General features: G+C 48.1%; 1 pseudogene across 1 annotated transcript in view; it reads left to right on the top strand.

Annotated features, from left to right (window-relative positions):
* Positions 1 to 13,700: 13,700 nt before the first annotated feature.
* The window catches only part of LOC308563600 (palmitoyl-protein thioesterase 1 pseudogene), a 31,744-nt pseudogene continuing 27,203 nt past the window's right edge, over positions 13,701 to 18,241 (top strand). Inside the window, exon 1 of the transcript in view lies at positions 13,701 to 13,749. The product of the transcript in view is annotated as a palmitoyl-protein thioesterase 1 pseudogene (transcript). The remainder of the gene's footprint in view (positions 13,750 to 18,241) is intronic.

The following is an 18,241-nucleotide window of genomic DNA, read 5'->3' as shown; positions in this document are numbered from 1 at the left end:
TATCATTTTAATTACATTGTATCTTGTTGTGGGCCCTTTTGGATTCATCCTGTATTATATGCTCTGTGCTTCCTGGACTTGCATGTCTATTTCCTTCGCCAGGTTAGGGAAGTTTTTATTTCTTCGCATAGGTTTTTAATTCCTTGCTCTCTTTCTTTTCTCCTTCTGGTACTTCTATGATGCAAATGTTGTTATGCTTGATGTTGTCTCAGAGGCCCTTTAAACTATCTTCATTTTTTAAATTCTTTTTTGTTTTTGCTGTTCTGATTGGGTATTTTCTTCTACCTTGTCTTCCAAATCATGGATTCAATCCTCTCTTTTGTCTGATCTCTGTTTATTCCCTCTAATGTTTTGTATTCTTCATTTCTGTTTGTGGGTTTTTTTTTTATGTTTTCTATCTCTGTTTTTATATTCCCTATCTCTTTATTAAAGTTCTCATTGAGTTCATCTACTCTTTCTCTAAGTTAATTGAGCATCCTCATAACCAGTGTTTTGAACTCTGCATCTGGTAGATTGCTTGTCTCTATTTTGTGTAGTTGGTTTTTTTCCCCTGGAGTTTTGTTCTGTTTTTTCATTTGGGACATGTTTCTTTATCTCTTCATTTTGGCTGCCTCCCTGTGTGTGTTTCTGTGTATTAGGTAGATCTCCTAAGTCTCCCAATCTAGGTAGAGTTTCCTTATGTAGTAGGTGTCCTGTGGGGCCCAGTGGCACAGTCTCCCTGATCACTTGAGCTAAGTGCTCCAGGTGTGTCCCTTGTGCATGATGTGTGTGCCTTCCTATTGTTGTTAAGCCTTAATTGCTGTTGGCACTTCATTGGAAGGGATTGACCCTCAGGGTGATTCTCTGTGAGGACTGGTCATGACTACAGAGGAGCTATTATTCAGAGGCTGATCCCATGGAGCAGGATTTGCAGGGATACTGGTGCCTGTGGCATCCTCCCATTGTGTGTGTTGTTTCTTGGAGGTTAGGCGGTGCTCTGGTATCCTGGCCTTCTGTCAACCCAGCCTTTGGGGAACTAGACGTGCCCTGTGCTGACTCACCTCAGCCAGTGGCACCACCACCCAGCACCATGCTCAGAGCAAACATCTGCATGGTCCCTTCCCCCTTTCCGAAGGTCCATCATTGAGTCCTACAAATGACACTCTTAAAACCCAACCCAACTCTATCTCAGTATCTTCATTTCAACCATACTGGTCAAGTCCCCGAACTATTGAGTCACCTTGTCCTGACCTCCTGGTGTTGGATAATTCATTCTCTATGTAGCAGCCAGGATGGACGTTTGGAAGCATGACTCGGTGGCCATGGCTCCCCATTCAATGCCTAACATACATAGAATAAGGTACATTCTCCCTGCTGTTTTCTCAGCAGCAGACACTGGCTCCACCCACTTTCTTGAGCTCATCTCCTCCTTGCTCCCCTGTTCTCATCAAGCTTCGACCTCACAGGGGGATTTTTTTGGAGCCTCACTGCCAGCACTAGCATGGCTCCTCCTTCTACCTCTAAACCTCATCTCCTGTACATGTGGCTGTGTCCTGGTTGGCATTTGGGGTTCAGTGTAAATGTTACCTCCACTCCCTAATCTCCCTGGACAAAGCAGCCACCCAGACCTGCTCTACCTGGCTGTAATTTGATTCCTTGGATAGCACTAATCAGTATATGATATCATGCTCTCACAGGTATGGGTCTATGGGCTGACATGTGACTGTCCACTGCCACTAAGTGCAGCTCCAGATGCAAGGGCTTGTGCTGATTGTCTGCACCTTTGTATCTCCAGAGTCCAGACAGGGCCTGGCATGCAGTGCCTCAGATCTATCTGTTGGATGATGCTAAATGAAACTCACACATTTCTCCCAGGTTATAAGAACATGGAGTTGAGCTGGGGACCCTCTGCTTGAGGTCTGCTGGGTAAAAGACAATCTAGGTGCATGGCTCTAGGGCCCTTCTCTTTCCCAGACATCTACGACTCTCTGAACAGAAACTGATTTTTTATTTTTTCTAGAATGTGGGTGAAGCAATGACATTCACTGAGGTGGTATATTGATTAAACACCAGTTCTGTGTTTGCACATTCTTAGACAGAATCTTTGTCTGGTCTGGAAGGCAGACTATAAAGTAATTGTGAGACCATGTGGTAGGAGCCAGTTTTGGAGGTTCAGAAAGTAAATAAGGTGAGGGGATCCTAGGCAGGTGAGTCATGCCAAGCAGATGCGTTCACAGGGGCACTGTGCAGACATTATTCTTTGGGGCTGCCTGTGGCTTGTAGGGGCTGGCTGGGCAGAAGATGTGGGCCTGACCAGTGAGGCCCTCAACCCAGCATGAGGGGCTTATGCCAGGAGTGATCCTTACAGGGCCCATGCTGGTCCTGCTCTTCTGGGTCTCTTCCTGCTGAGATGTGTCCACAGGGCCAAGAGGATGTGACTACCTGGGGCTTGCATTCCTCCTTCTAGATCATGGGATACCCTAAATATCCCTGTCTGAACATCCCAAGCTCACTTCCACTAGGTCTCTTCCTGAGAGCTTATCGCTGCTCCGGCATGAACTTCTGGGCCTGCGGGGAGCCTGAGCACATGGGTGTGCAGAGATGGAGGTACAAGCTGGTATGTGTGTCCACAGAGATGGAGGTACAGGCTGGCATGTCCTTATGCATGTGCACAAGTGCTTGGGTCAGAGTCTCCTTTGGACTGGGACCTGGGTTGGGACCAGGGCTTTAAAATATTTAGACATATGATATGTGGACCACCGTTATCTCCTGCACTGTCATACAGACCTGGTCCCTGATGTAACGAGCCACATAGAATACTCGGATTTTACCTGGGTTGGCAAGTGCCTGAAGGGCTTGGGTGAGGGAGTTAAAGATCAGATGTGAATTTCCAATGTGTCCCTGTGATGTGTAGATGAACGAAAAATGATGGGTTAGAGGCCACGGTGACGGAGCCGTGGAAGAGTGGCCTCACTTGCACTGGACTTTGAGGTGGACTTGGCCAAGTTACTTACCTCTCTAAGTCTCATTTCCCACCACCGTGAATAGAGTAAAACATGCAGAGTCATCTGAAATGTACGTTCATTCCGTCGTGAGGAACAAGTCTGACTGTGGGAGCCCCTGATGCAGCTCTGAGAACTTTCCTAGGGTGGGTCTCCTCTCCTACCTGAGCGGAGGTGGCCCATTCAGGAAATGCACCATCCCTGAGCTTCGCCTTAGCCCGCTGGTGTGGGCATGTGCACATCCTGAGCCCTGGACCTTCCCGGGGAGCCTGAGAGCCTCTGCAGCACACGAGCATCTGCATCGGTGCTCCGTGGGGCCCCGGTCCTGCCCGGGGGAGCTGCAGCGTTTCATCTGGCAGCCCTGCCCAGATGATGCTGTTTTAATGGTTTTTGCAGAAGGTCAGTCCCCTTCTGAGAATCTGAGAGCCTTCAGTGCAGGATTCAAGACTTCCTCAAAAGATGATGGGAATAACTGTCTCTGGATTTCCCCTAGGAATTTAGGGGGGATATTTTTTCTCTTACTGAATTTTTAAAAAAAGAAAGACATTGCAGCCTGTGTTGTGCTTGGAGAGGAGAGAGGACTCCAGACGGTCTTTGTTCTCTCTTCCAATGCAGCCAGTACAGCCTCCTTCGGGCTGTTCTCGGGCTGGTGCTTAGTGTGAGGAGAGACCTCAGCCTCCCGTCTATGCGGGAAATGGCGCTGTGTGACTTTGCTCCCTCAGTGGCCATGTGGCCCAGTGGGTAAGGGCAAATGACCTTTCCAAGTAAACAACATAAAACATTTATTTAGTGTTTATTGTGTGTTTGACATTTCATTCTTGTGCCTGTGGGAACTTACTTGCTCAGGGCCCCAGTCTCCTCATCTGCACAGTGAGCAAGAGAACCAAGCCCTTAATTTGTGAGAATTAAGTGAATCACAGAAAAATAAGTTTGTGTAGTCGAATAGTCAGTGAGCACTAAATAAATGCTTTGTTTTCCCCGTGTGGACCCACTAGCTCAGACCAGCTGCGTTTGCAGGGCTGGCAGCCCCTTTTCTCTCCTGTTGGCTGCCAGCCTCCTTGGCAGCACAGACATGACTGTTGAGTGACAAGTGGGCACTGAGGGTCCCTGACAGAGAGTGCTGATGACAGTGAAGAGATGGTGACCAACCGGGCTGAGCACGTACATGAAGTCCTCCTCTTGTGACTATGGCCCCTGGAATGGCCATCTTTTGCCAGGTAGTGTGCTGGGCCTGCTTCTATTATCGACTCAAATATTTGTTGCACCTACTCTAGGCATCGGGCCCGGTTCCAGGTGCAAGGGAGACTGCAGAGGACAGAACGTGCATCCCCCATCCACCCAGAAGCAGGGGGCACCGATGAGCGTTCACTCTTTGTGACAGCCCCACTTCAACCGGAGTCGCCAAGACAGGAGGCACCCAGTGGGTCCCGAGGAGATGTAGTGCTGGCTTTGACCTGCAGGTGTGGGTGTGAACTCAGCAATGCTAACCTCAGGGTCTACAGGCCTGCAAGTCCCTTTCTGAGCCACGGTGGCAGGAAGGCAAAAACACCTCTTCAAATCCTAAGCTCAGCATAGCAGAATCTCAACAAATGAGACTTTTAAAGACGACAACCAAGTCACATAATAACTGCCATGCGGTGTGGTCGCCTCATCAGTGATGCAGGGGAGATGGCCAGGACCCACGAGTCCTCCTCCTGTGGTCATCCATTCGTGGTAACAGGGAAGAGCAGTGTGGGCTTTTAGTGGCTGATCCCGTGGCGAGCTCATCAGAATGTTCTGAGTGGACTAGAGATAGGTGGTAACCGAGTCCTTGCACACAGAGTCACAGGAGAAGGGACTCTGCTTGGCTAGGACCAAGCGTGCCTAGAGGGGCGCACGCAGGCTCAGCCTATCCACGCCTGGAGTGCTCCCTCCCTCCTAGTTCTCGTGGACACTATGTTTCCGTGTCTTATTACCTGACACTTTTAGGGGAACTTGAGGAGTGTACGCTCATGATCCTGGGCGCTGTTTCCACACTGCAGATGGGAGGTGTGGCCCTGTTGTGCACGCGTGTGGCCGGATGGAGAACACAGTGCTTCTGCAGTTACTGCCTCCATTCGTCCTCCTGACAGCCTGCTGAGCCACGGAGACCAGGTGCTGGTAGAACCCCTCAGAGGTGCACGGAGCCTCGGCGCCTGCCTGGGCGAGGGCTGGGTTTCAGGTCAGTGGACCCCAATGTCGTAGCCCAGCAGTGACTTGGGTTTTGTGACTACTATTCATATAACAGATTGGAAAATGCTAATAAAATAGCTAATAATCATGGCTACTATTTATTGCCTCTGTGCCAGGCTGTGCCATAGGCTCTGAGGCTTTTATCACATCTGAACAGGCATCAGAAAGTTGAGTCGATTACTAAAGACCACACCAGCCCTAAGAAACCTGGATTTGATCCAGTGCGCAAGAGCCCATGATGCCGAAATTCCCTGATGGGCCGTGGATTTTAGTGGGAGCCAGTGATGAGTGAGGTGGCTACTCCCTCACCCTGTCAGCCCAGAGTTCGCATGAACGATGCTGTGATCTGCTTCCGCAGAGACTCGGGCCGCGTTGAGTCAGCTGGTGGACACGCTGGCTAATGGCCCTGCGGGTCCTGCATGTGTGGGTGGCTCTGGGCTGGTGATGAGTCCTCCGGGGCTTGAACTTAATAAGAGTTGCCGGGATCTGCATTTCATCAGTACTTTACAAAAAATCTGACAGTAAGTTTAAAAGGAAGTGGTTTTGCTGAGTATTTTGAAGTACCAAGGGAATGAAATATTTCATTTTGATATTTTAAAAAATTTTTGCCTGTCGTTTTATAAAAGCAGCACATTTATGCCCCAGGTTTCTCGTGTGTTACTTTCTGTCCCTAGGGGAATTTTCCTTCATCCGGCCTCTTGGATAATATTCTAGGATGACAGCAGTCACGGACAGTCCCTGAAATCCCTTGGAAAGGCGGAAAGAAGGAGGAAACGCCCACTGCTGGGTGCAGGCCTTGCCGTCCTCCGTCTCTTCCCTGTTAGTTCCTACCTCACAGCTCTGCCTTCAGAGCCCCACTTGTCTCTTCCTGTCCCACTCAGCCAGAGGTCCCTGGCCCACAGGGTGCCCACATGCAGATTAGGGAGCTGTCCCCCACGTCATAAAGCAATGCAAACCCACATCCCCTGCCTCCAGAAGGCCTTTTTCCATGACGTGGCATCTCGGTGACTTCACACCCTGGACTTGCCCGACTTGCCTCCATCTGAGCAAGAAAGTCGAAGTGATGCTTGTCCAGTTCCCTCTGCTCTCAAGAAGGTTCCCTTGCTCGGGTGAGCCGGTCTTTCCCCTGAGCTGTGAGCCCCTCCTCTCCCTCTCTGCCTCCCCGCCCGTTTCTCTGAAACTATCCTGTCGCCACCTCCAGTGGCCCTCCACCCACAGCACATGCATTTCCCGGCCGATTCCACTTGTGCTGTGGCCCGTCTCCTCCCAGTCGCAGCCACACTTCCTCCACGCCTGCACCTGCTCATCACACCTGCACCCCCTCACGCTGTCTCCCCGCAGGGGGACCCTCACCCTACGCAGGGAGCCTGGTGCGGCCAGGGCCCTGTCCTTGCCTCCTGCTCTCCTCCATTCACCCTCCCCGGCGAGCATGACTTGTTGAGACTCCTGTTACTCAGGATGGGGAACAGTTGCCCCTCCGGGCCTCCGCCTCTGCCAGGCGCAGAGCCCACCCCTGGGCTGCCAGGGCCTGCCCCGGCCCTGCCCCCCACTCCATTCACCTGCTCACTGTCTGCCAGAGTCGGAATCTGCACAACGCAGACTCCTCACTCTTCTCCCAGGACCACCGGCCCATCGCTTCTCCCAGGCGCCGGGCAGGGCCTCCGGCAGCCTCCCAGCCCTGCTCACACCCCTCAGACCCTCACCCGCCTCCTGCCGAAGGAAACGTGGGGCACCCACGTGCTGGACAGGAGGTTGGGCGGCCGCTTGGGCTGCTGCTGTATGGCCACCTCCGGGCCGTGGACCCTGCACGTGCTCTGCACACCCCAGCTTGGCCATGGCACCCTGCATCTGTGCTGCCCACGACGGCACCCCAGTTCGTCCATCTGTCCACTGAGAACAGTCTCATTTGTCCTGAAAAAGCCCCTAGAGCCCGGCTCCTCCTCGCTGGGTTCTGTTTCCTCTGCTTTCAGAGCTGCCTGGCTGCAGCAGTCACAGCCCGAGCTACAGCAGCTACAGCCGTGAAATCCCAGAAGTTCACCTGTGGGACTGGCCTGCTCTACTCACTCCAACCTCAGGTGGACCTGTCCCCTGTCCTCTGCATCCCACGGAGCCTGCAAACGCCAGGAAACACCGACAAACATCAGGCAATGTTTGCTGGGCAACGGAGCTACAGTGTTTTACAGCTACACCACTGTGGCATCTCCTTGCCAGCCTCCCTAACGGTCTCTGCTGTGGCCGCCGCCCTCCTAAGGGCCGCAACTCAGAGCAGCAAGGTCTTGAAAGGGCTGCGGCTGTTTAACATCACTGGGCCTCTGGCCTCTCCACCCCCTCCCCACCCCCACCAGGGGTCCACGCCCCTTGGGCAGACTGGCAGCGGGGGAACCAGTTATTTCCTTCTTAGATTGCAGCTCCCAAATCCTTATTTTGCCAACATATACTTTTCTGAAAAACAAACAGCGTAGCCACAGTGTAACCTAACCAGTGTTTGTGCAATTCTTTGCTCTTCTCTGCAGTCCATACAGAACACAGAGTGTGTTGGAGCCCCGACTGCTGCTTTTGACTGGGGACCCCACCTTCCTTTCAGGAGGTGGGGGTGAGTGTGGGCCTGAGAGAGTGCTCACAGCTTCCTGCCCCTGACTCCCTGGTCTTCCTGGAAAAGCCCAATTTGTTTTGTTGTGTAGTGGTTTCGTAATTGTATGGTTTTTATTGTGTACACATTGCAAGGTCTCACCCTACAGCCCCTCTTTCCAAGGACTGTGGTCTCCCTGAGGACCCTTCCCTGAGGTACAGCAGGGAGGAGCCCCTCAGAGCTGGGCCTGCTGCACTGGGAAAGCACAGGGCCCCAGCACCCTGAATCTGAGGTTCTGCCGCCCCTCCTTGTTCCCCAGTGGCTCAGAGAAGGAGCTGGTTTTCTGGCCTCAAGGCCCCCCACTCACCTGTGCCTCTCTGATCTCCCTGTCCTGGTTGTCAGATAGGTGTGGGGGTCCACAGCCTGGGGACTGGCCCCTCCTCCTCCCATTGAACCGAGGATCTAGGGGCCTGGCCCCCAGTAGCCCTCACTGACCCTAGAGACCACCGTGCCATCCCCACACTCAAGGCCACTCCCTTGGTGACCCTGTCCAGACAGACCTTCAGCCACCACATCCTGTCCAAGTCCTGTGGATGCAGGGACCTCCTGTGCCTCGGGGTGCTGAGGAGGGCGGCAGGGCTCCTCTGCCGAGACGGAGCGGAGCCCTGCGGGGCCAGGATGGGCAGCACAGCTGGCGAAAAGGTTGGTGTTCAGCTGTTACCATTTTCGCTTCTACCATCAAATGACCTAAAAAACTCTCAGAAGGGTAAGTGATTGTATTTACCCAGTTTTTCTCTTTCTTATTTCCTGGTGCCCCAAGATCCCTCCTCTGTTGCTGCATTCGATAGTTCTTTAAGGGCAGCCCTCTCCCCACCGATGTGAAAGCCCCAGGGCGCCTGCAGGTAGCCACCTGCGAGCCATGCTGCTCCGGAAGGCCCGGCACAGCTCTTGGGGTCCGGAGCTGCGCCCTCTGCCGTCCCTGCCTCCTCCAGCAGCCTGCCTGCTCTGAGGTCCTCACTGCACCCAGACCCCCACGCGCCCACCCCACTGAGTGCCGAGGGCCTGCTCCCTGTCTACACCCCAGAGGTGGCCTGTCCCACTCAGCAACTCCAGCCTGGCTGCACTAGCGAGCTCCTCAGCGTGTGGTGGCCAAACCACACGTTCTCTGAGGTCTGAACTCCTTCCATTTTGCCCTTCCTTGGGGTTCTCTTCAGGCTTAGGGCACCATAGAGGTTTCTGTATCCCATAGTTATTATTTTATCATAGTTACTGATTCTTGTATGAAACTTCTGTTCAACTAACTGCTTGGTTTCTATCTCCTGTTCGGACCCAGACTGTTGCATAGACGTGAAGGATTGTTGACACACGTACAGACGGGCTCCATTGGAAGAAGGGCAGCTGTTCAACAGGGGAGCTGTGGTAGATGAAAAGTGGACAGTGACATAACCCCACGTGGACTGGGAGAAAACACGTGCAAACCTCGCAACCATCAAAGGACAGATATCTGGAGAATATATAGAGCTCTCAAAACCCAGCAGCTATCTAACTGAAAATGGGCTAAAGATATTAATGGACATTTCACTGAAAAAGAGATTCAGTCAGAAAATAGGCACATGAGCGATGGTCAACGTCACTAGCCACCAAGGAAGACAGAGGGAAGCCACCCGGGCTGTTGCTGCAGAGCCAGCGCCACAGCAGACACAGCAGCGCCCACGAGGATGCAGGGAGCTGGCCCACTCGGGTGTTCCCGGTGCGAGTGGAAAACGGGCTGGCTGCCCTGGAAAACAGACTGGCATTTAGCCGAAACATGGAAAGAACCAAAATGTCCTTCTGTGGGTGAATGGTTAGGCAAACAGATGCCTCCTTCTCATGGACCGTCACAGCGATAAGCAAGAAGAAATGGTAGTTGACACAACTTTGGATGGATGGAGCGGGAATTATGCTGCACAGAAAAGCCAGTCCTGGAAGGTCACAGGCTCTGTGATCCCATGGTCCCATTTGTATAGCATCCTTAAATGACAGGATTAGAGACCGAGGATGGATTGGTGTGCCCGGGGGAGTGAGGGGGTGGGAGGAAGGCGGGGGTGGGTCTGAAAAGGCCACATGCAGAATGGACGCTTTTAGGGTCTTGACTGTGGTGGTGGATACATGATCCTGCTTAGGATAAAAGTGCATGGAACTAGACACACACACACACTCACACACACATCATGTGATCTGTGATGGCGACATCTGAATAAATGGGTAGATTGCATCAAGGTCAGTTTCCTGTTCTAGTGGCCATCCTGTTATAGTTTTGTAAGATGTGATACAGGGGGAAACTGAGTAAAGTTACACAGGATCTTTCTGTGTCACCCCTGACAACTACGTGTGAGTCTATGTTTATCTCAAAAAAAAAAATTTAGTTTAAAAAGTCTCCCATGGCCTGGCCAGCATGGCTCAGTGATTGAACAGCAACCTATGAACCAGGAGATAGCGGTTCGAATCCCGGTCAGGGCACATGCCCAGGTTGCGGGCTCGATCTGCAGGTGGGGGCGTGCAGGAGGCAGCCGATCAATGACTCTCTCATCATTGAAGTTTCTCTCTCTCTCTCCCTCTCCCTTCCTCTTTCTGAAATCAATAAAGATTTTTTTTTTTTAAATTCTCCCATGACCTCTCATCACCTTAGGTTGGATCGAGCCTTTTAATGCTCACTTAGCGAGCATTGCTGGTACTTATTCACGAATAGGAAAACTGCTGGGAGCTTGGGATACACAGGCGTGTTACATGCAAACTACAACACAGATGATAAAATTGGGCCCAGATATGATGATAAAGGTGCACAGAGAGCACTCTGGAGGAACAGAAAGGGGCATCAGTCTTACTGAGAAGACATCATCTTAACGCTCTACCGGGGGAGGGTCCGTCATTGGTTGTTGGTAGGACCCAGTTCCTTGCAGGCTATTGGCCCGAGGACCTAACTTCTTGCCATCGGGCCCCTCCGACATGGCAGCTCACTCATTAGAACGTGCCAGTTGGGAGGCAGGAGGGAGTCTGACAGCTGCGCTGTATTCTGTCTCTTAGAAGCAAGTTATTAGGTTCAGCCCAGACTCAGGATGAACATGAGGGCAGGGCTGTCGGGCACTGTCTCAGAAGCGGCCTCCCTGCCCTTTGCAGCAGCATTTTGAGGGACATGGAGGAGCAGGCACAGTGGTGTCCCAGATGATGGGACCACTGTGTGGTTGGGGGAAGCTTCACCGGGGAAGGTGGGTGTGCAGGCAGGTGCCTGTATCTTTGTGTGCCAGGACCCAGGAATGGAGGGGACAGGAAAGGAATAAGAAATGGCCCTGGAAAGTGGGCCAGTGAGGGGACAGGACCACAGCACTCGGCTGAGGATTTGGGCTCCATCAGCATGAACTTCTTAAGTAACAAAGCCTTGTGGGTGCAGCCTGAGCCCTTTCAATGACCCGCATGCTGAGTCTGAGGAGGCCGTGTGGTGTGGTACGAACAAAGTAGCTTTCTGAACATGAGTGAAAACAGGTGCAAGGAGGCAGGAGGGGGAGCTGCCAGCAAACCACCAGCCAGCGTGTGGCAAGGGCAGGCAGGCCACCAAGCCCAGGTGAGAGAGCACCTGCAGGCAGGAGGGCAGGAGTGAGCGTGCACAGCCTGGTGAGCATGCCGGGATGCCTTCCTGAGCCTCGCAGCATGGGGTCCCCCCTTCACGGCTGGAAGACATTTCCATTCACACCACACTCCTCCTCACTCAGCTGTGGGGATCTGTTCCATGCCCGCTCTGGCACGCTGGCTGGTGCTGCGAACAGTGCCCATGCTGAGGACAAACGTGGTGTGTGAGGCCCCCTGAGCCACACAACCTCTAGATGTCCCTGTGTTAGGACTGCTTTCCACACTCCTGACCCAACTAGGGACCTGACTGGGTCACAGGCATCTCTGTGACTCCAGAATTGTGGTGCATGTTGGCACAAGGCAAAGCATCAAATAAATGGGGACATAAACCATAAAGCAAACAGGGGACAGGATCAAAGAAAGCTGGCAGGAAACAGGAGAAAGGCGGAAGGAATGGGGGGCTGGAAGGCGGAGGGGGAAGATGTGTTGGGGCTAGTCATCTCCTCAGGGCCAGCCGGGCTGGGCCCTTCTTGTTCTTGATACACATGAAAAGACAATATTCAATCTGAAATCATACGCTCCATTTCAGTCTTCACGATTGTACAATCTGTCCACCCTATGGCAGATCAACCCCACAGTCCTGTTGGGGATGGGAAACTGATGCACTGAACAGAGACACCCGGGTTCTAAATGTTGGAGCACAGACACCAACACTTTTCTGCTGCAGGAAACACAAATAGAATTTAATTCACATAACCTGACATCTTCAACACCTTTCTGTATCATTTAATCTCTCCAATGTCATTTTTAATGGCCTTTGGGGATCCTGTTACTACAAATATACCAAAGCTTTCACAGTGGATCTCTTGTTTTTGGACTTTTACATTGTTTCTCCCTTGATTGTCTATTGTATTATAGGTATGTTCGTGTCACCATTATGAGCATACACTATCTGCCAGTTAAGAAGGGGAAGATGAGGGTTTTCAAGATGGTGGTGGACTGAGTGGAAGCTACACTGACACTCTCTCAGGACCAAACTGGAATTACAACTAAAATATAGAAAAACCGTCCTGAATAATCAATTGAAGACGAGCTGGGGAGCACCCTCATAACCAAGGAGGAAAAGTGGACACCACACAGAGGCTGGTAGGAAGTGCGGAGGAGCGAGAGGGCTGGCCGGGCTCCCACAGGCAGCAGCTGAAGGTCTGGAGGGATATCTCAGCTGTGGGGGGTTCCCACTGAGAACTCTGGAGTCTAAATCCCAAGCTGAGCTTCCCGGCCCAGAGCACCAGACCTGAAAAATATGCCCACATAACATCTGGCTGTGAAAAGCAGCCGGGCTTTCTGTCTGCCAGGGAAAGGCAGCTGGAAATGCAGGAGCCCTTTTAAATGGCCAATGCACAAAGTTTATTGTGCAGCCAAACACCTTGGGCTCCAGCAGAGGGAGGGCAGAGTGGACTGGATGTGTGTGAGGAGAACCTAAGGTTATGGGCTCTGGAGACAGAGCTCAGAGGGCACCTCTCTGGATTCCTGTGCTCAGTCATTCCCCCAGACTGCAAAGGACATCTTTCTGAGGCAGACACTTACCTTACAAGGAGCTTTTCGTTGTGGGGAGGGGAGGAGAAATTGCCCAACCCTACTGGAAAACCTCTCACCCTATCCCATGGAATTTCTACAGCCTGAGACTCATTAAGAGAATCAGATTAATCAGCCTATAGGCAGAGGCAGACCTCAGAGTGTTTTGAGTCTTTGACTAATCTGCTTCTGGACCTGGGCCTTTAAAAAGCAGACTTTGCTGTGCATCTTAGTCCTGTCCAAACCCACCCAGCCCCAACAGAGGGGACCTCAAGCTATGAGTTGTTGATAGCCCCAAACACGATACTCAAGGCCAGTCACAAACAATGTCTGACATTGGCCTGCACCAGAGACCTTCCAAAAAACCGAGAGTCCTAGCAGATCTACCTAATACATAGAAGCAAACCCAAACAGGTACCCAAATGGGGAGGCAAAAAAAACAAGTCCCAAATAAAAGAACAGGAGAATCTCCAGATGAAGAGCTCAATGAAATGGAAATAAGCAATCTATTGGATATAGAGTTCAGAATACTGATTGTAAGGATGCTCAACAGCATGAAAAAAGATATGGAAACTATGAAGGAAATGAAGAATGACATAGCAGAAATAAAGAATACAGTGGAAGGAATAAACAGCGGATGAAAGAAAGCTGAGGATAGGATCAGTGAATTAGAAGACAGGGTAGAAAAAAAACATTCAGAGACCCAAAAAGAAAAAACAATTAAAAAACAGAAGAGCAGTTTAAGGGAGCTTTGGGACAACATGAAACTTAACAATATTTGCACCATAGAAGTGACAGAGGACGTCACAGGTAAGCAAGGGTTAGAGAACCTGTTTGAAGAAATAATGGCAGAAAACTTCCCTAACCTAGTCAAGGAAAAAGTCACACAAGTTTAGGAGGCACAGAGAGTCCCAGGTAAGAAGAATCCAAAGAGGTCCATGCCCAGACACATTATAATTAAAATGCCAAAAACCGAAGACAGAGAGAATCTTAAAGGCAGCTACAGAAAAGCAATTTGTTACCTACAAAGGAGCTCCCATAAGGCTGTCAGCTGACTTCTCATCAGAAACTCTACAGGCCAGAAGGGAATGGCATGAAGTATTCAAGGTAATGCAAAACAAGGATCTGAAACCAAGACTACTCTATCCAGCAAGGCTATCATTCAAAATAGATGGTGAAATAAAGAGCTTCCCAGACAAAAAAAGGCTAAAGGAGTTTATCATCACCAAACCAGCACTGCAGGAAATGTTAAAGGGACTGCTGTAATTAGAAGTTGAAATAGAGAGAAGGAGAAACATAGGCATAAAGAATTAAAATGGCAATAGACAAGTATCAATAATAACCTTAAATGTAAATGGATTAAATGTTCCAATCAAAAGACATAGAGTGGCTGAGTGGATAAGGAAATATGACCCAAATATATGCTGTCTACAAGAAACCCACCTCAAAAAAAAACAAAACAAAACAAAACAAAACTCACTCAGGGTGAGAGTGAAGGGATGGAAAAATTTTTCCCATGCAAATGGAAATTAAAAAAAGCTGAGTAGTAATACTCATATCTCACAAAACAGACTTCACAATGAAGACCATAATGAGAGACAAGAAAGCTCACTACATAATACTGAAGGGATCTATCCAACAAGAGGATATAATCCTGGTAAACATATATGTACCAAAAGTAAGAGCACCTAAATTTATTTTAAAAAAACTTCTGGAGGACGTTTAGGGAGAGATTTACAGCAATACAGTCTTATTAGGGGGACTTTAACAGCCCACTGACTTCACTGGATAGGTCTTCCAGACAAAAACTCAACAAGAATATACTGACCCTAAATGACACCCTAGATCAGATGAATTCAGTTGACATCTACAGAACATTCCACCCCAAAGCTGCAGAATATACATTCTTCTCAAGTGAACATGGAACATTCTCAAAGATAGATCACATGTTAGGACACAAACACATCTCTACAAGTTCAAGAAGACTGAAATCATGTCAAGCATCATCTCAGACCACAATGGCATGAAATTAGAAATCAACTAGAATAAAAAACACTGAAAACATTCAAACACATGGAGGTTAAATAGCATGTTATTAAATAATGAATGGGTTACCAAAAAAAATCAAGGAAAAAATTAAAAACTTTCTGGAAACAAATGAAAATGAACACACAACAACCCCAAATCTATGGAACACATGGAAAGCAGTCCTGAGAGGGAAGCTGATAGCACTACCGACCTACCTCAAAAAACAAAAACTTCTAATAAATTCTCTAACCCTAACACTTAAAGACTTAGAAAGAGAACAGCAAGAAAAGCCTAGAGTAAGAAGAAGGAAGGATATAGCAGAAGATCAGAGAAGAAATAAATGACATAGAGACTAAAACAACAATACAAAAGATCAATGAAACCAAGAGCTGCTTCTTACAAGATTGGTGAACCTTTAGCCAGACTCATCAAAAAACAGAGAGACAACCCAAATAAACAAAATCAGAAACAAAAGAGGTGAGATAACAACTGACCCAACAGAAATACAAAGGATTATAAGGAAATATTATGAACATCTATATGCTAACACACTGGACAACCTGGATGAAATGAACAAATTCCTAGAAAAATACAACCTTCCAAAGCTCAGTCAGGAAGAGTGAGAAAACCTGAATAGGCCGATAACTGCTGATGAAGTTGAAGCAGTGATCAAAAAGTTCCCAGCACACAAAAGCCCTGACCAAATGGCTTCACAGGGGAGTTTAACCAAACATTCAAAAAAGAACTAACAGCTATCCTCCTCAAACAATTTTGAAAAATACCAGAGGAAGGAACACTTCCTAACTCTTTTTACAAGGCCAGCATTAACCTAATTCCAAAACCAGATAAAGACACTACAAAGAAAGAGAATTACAGGCCAATATCCCTGATGAACATAGACGCTAAAATCCTCAACAAAGTATTAGCAAATTGGGTCCAGAAATATATTAAAAAGATCATATGCCAGGACCAAAGGGAATTCATCCCAGGGATGCAAGGCTGGTACAATATTCACAAATCAATAAACGTGATACATCACATAAATAAATTGAAAGACAAAAATCACATGATCTTATCAATAGATGCAGAAAAAGCATTCTATAAATTCCAACACTCATTTTTTATAAAAACTCTCAGCAAAATGGGACTAAAAGGGATCATACTTCAACATAATAAAGGCCATATATGACAAACCTACAGCCAACATCATACTCAACAGTCAAAAACTTAAACCATTTCCCCTAAGAACAGGAACAAGACAGGGATATCCCCTTTCACCACTCTTATTCAACATAGTACCTGAAGTCCTAGACACAGTGATTAGACAAGAAGAAAACATAAAAGGCATCCAAACTGGAAAGGAGGATGCAAAACTGTCATTATTTGCAGATGGCATGATACTGTACATAGAAAATCTTAAAGACTCCACCAAGAAAACTAGTAGATTTAATAAATGAATTCAGCAAGGTAGCAGGATACAAAATTAACACCCAGAAATTGATGGCATTTTTATATACCAATAATGAACTCTCAGGAAGAGAAACTAAAAAAACAACCCCATTTACCATTGCAAGCAAAAAATTAAGATACTTATGAATAAACTTAACAAAGGAGGTAAAAGACTTGTACTCAGAAAACTACAGGACAGCCTGGCCAGGCGTGGCTCAGAGGTTGAGTATCGACCTAGGATCCAGGCAATCAGGGATCAATTCCCGGTTAGGGCACATGCTCATGTTGCAGGCTCGATCCTCAGTCGGGGGCATGCAGAAAACAGCCGATCAATGGCTCTCTCATCATTGATGTTTCTATCTCTCTCTCTCCCTCTCCTTTCCTCTCTCTGAAATGAATAAAGATATACTTAAAAAAAACCCACAAAACTACAGGACACTGAAAAAAGGGATAGAGGAAGATATAAACAAGTGGAAGAATATACCATGTTCATGGATTGGAAGAATTAACATCATAAAAATGTCCATACTACCCCAAGCAATCTATAGATTTAAAGCAATTCCTATTAAAATACCAACAGCATATTTCACAGATCTAGAACAAACACTTCAAAACTTTATATGGAACCAAAAAATACCCTGAATAGCCATGGCAATCTTGAGAAATAAGAACAAAGTTGGAGTGATCACAATACCAGATATCAAGTTATACTACAAAGCCACTGAACCAAAACAGTCTGGCACTGACACAAGAACAGACATATAGATCAGTAGAACAGATCAGAGACCCCAGAAATCCAGCCAAGCCATTATGCTCAATTAATATTTGACGCAGGAAGCAAGAACATACAATGGAGTAAAGACAGTCTCTTCAATAAATGGTGATGGAAAAATTGGACAGATACATGCAAAAAAATGAAACTAGACCACAAAACTAACACCATCCACAAGAATAAACTCAAAATGGATAAAAGACTTAAATGTAAGATGCGAAACCATAAAAATCCTAGAAGAAAACATAGGCAGCAAAATCTCAGACATTTCTCATAGCAATATGTTTGCCGATACATCTCCTACGGCAAGAGAAACAAAGGAGAAAATAAACAAATGGGACTGCATCAAACTAAAAAGCTTCTGCATAGCAAAAGAAACCATCAAATAAAACAAAAAAGGAGCCCATCGTATGGGAGAACATATTTGCCAATGATACATCTGATAAAGGGTTAATATCCAAAATATATAAGAAACTCATACAACTGAACAAAAAGAAGACAAACAATCCAGTTAAGAAATGGGCAAAAGAGACATATGAGAAAACGCTCAACGTCACTAATCATCAGAGATGCAAATTAAAATCACAATGAGGTACCACCTCACACCTGCCAGAATGGCTCCATCAACAAATCAACAAATGAGAAGTGCTGGCGAGGTTATAGAGAAAAGGAAACCCCAGGACACTGCTGGTGGGAATGCAGACTGGTGCAACCACTATGGAAAACAGTATGGAGTTTCCTCCAAAAATTTAAAATGGAACTGCCATTTGACCCAGTGATCCCACTTCTAGGAATATATCCTAAGAAACCTGGAAAGCCAATCAGAAAGAATATGTGCACCCCTATGTTCATAGCAGTGCAGTTTATAATAGCTAAGATCTGGAAACAGCCCAAGTGCCCATCAGTAGATGAGTGGATACAAAGCTGTGGGACATTTACACCAGCTATGAAAAAGAAGGATCTCTTACCCTTTGGGACAGCAGGGAGGGACCTGGGGAGTATTATGCTAATTAACATAAGTCAGTCTGGGAAAGACAAACATCACATGACCTT

This window comes from Miniopterus schreibersii (genome assembly GCF_964146895.1).
Source record: "Miniopterus schreibersii genome assembly, chromosome: 11".
In the NCBI taxonomy this organism is placed as follows: domain Eukaryota; kingdom Metazoa; phylum Chordata; class Mammalia; order Chiroptera; family Miniopteridae; genus Miniopterus; species Miniopterus schreibersii.
The sequence above is the reverse complement of the archived record's forward strand: the minus strand, read 5'-3'. Positions and strand labels throughout refer to the sequence as shown.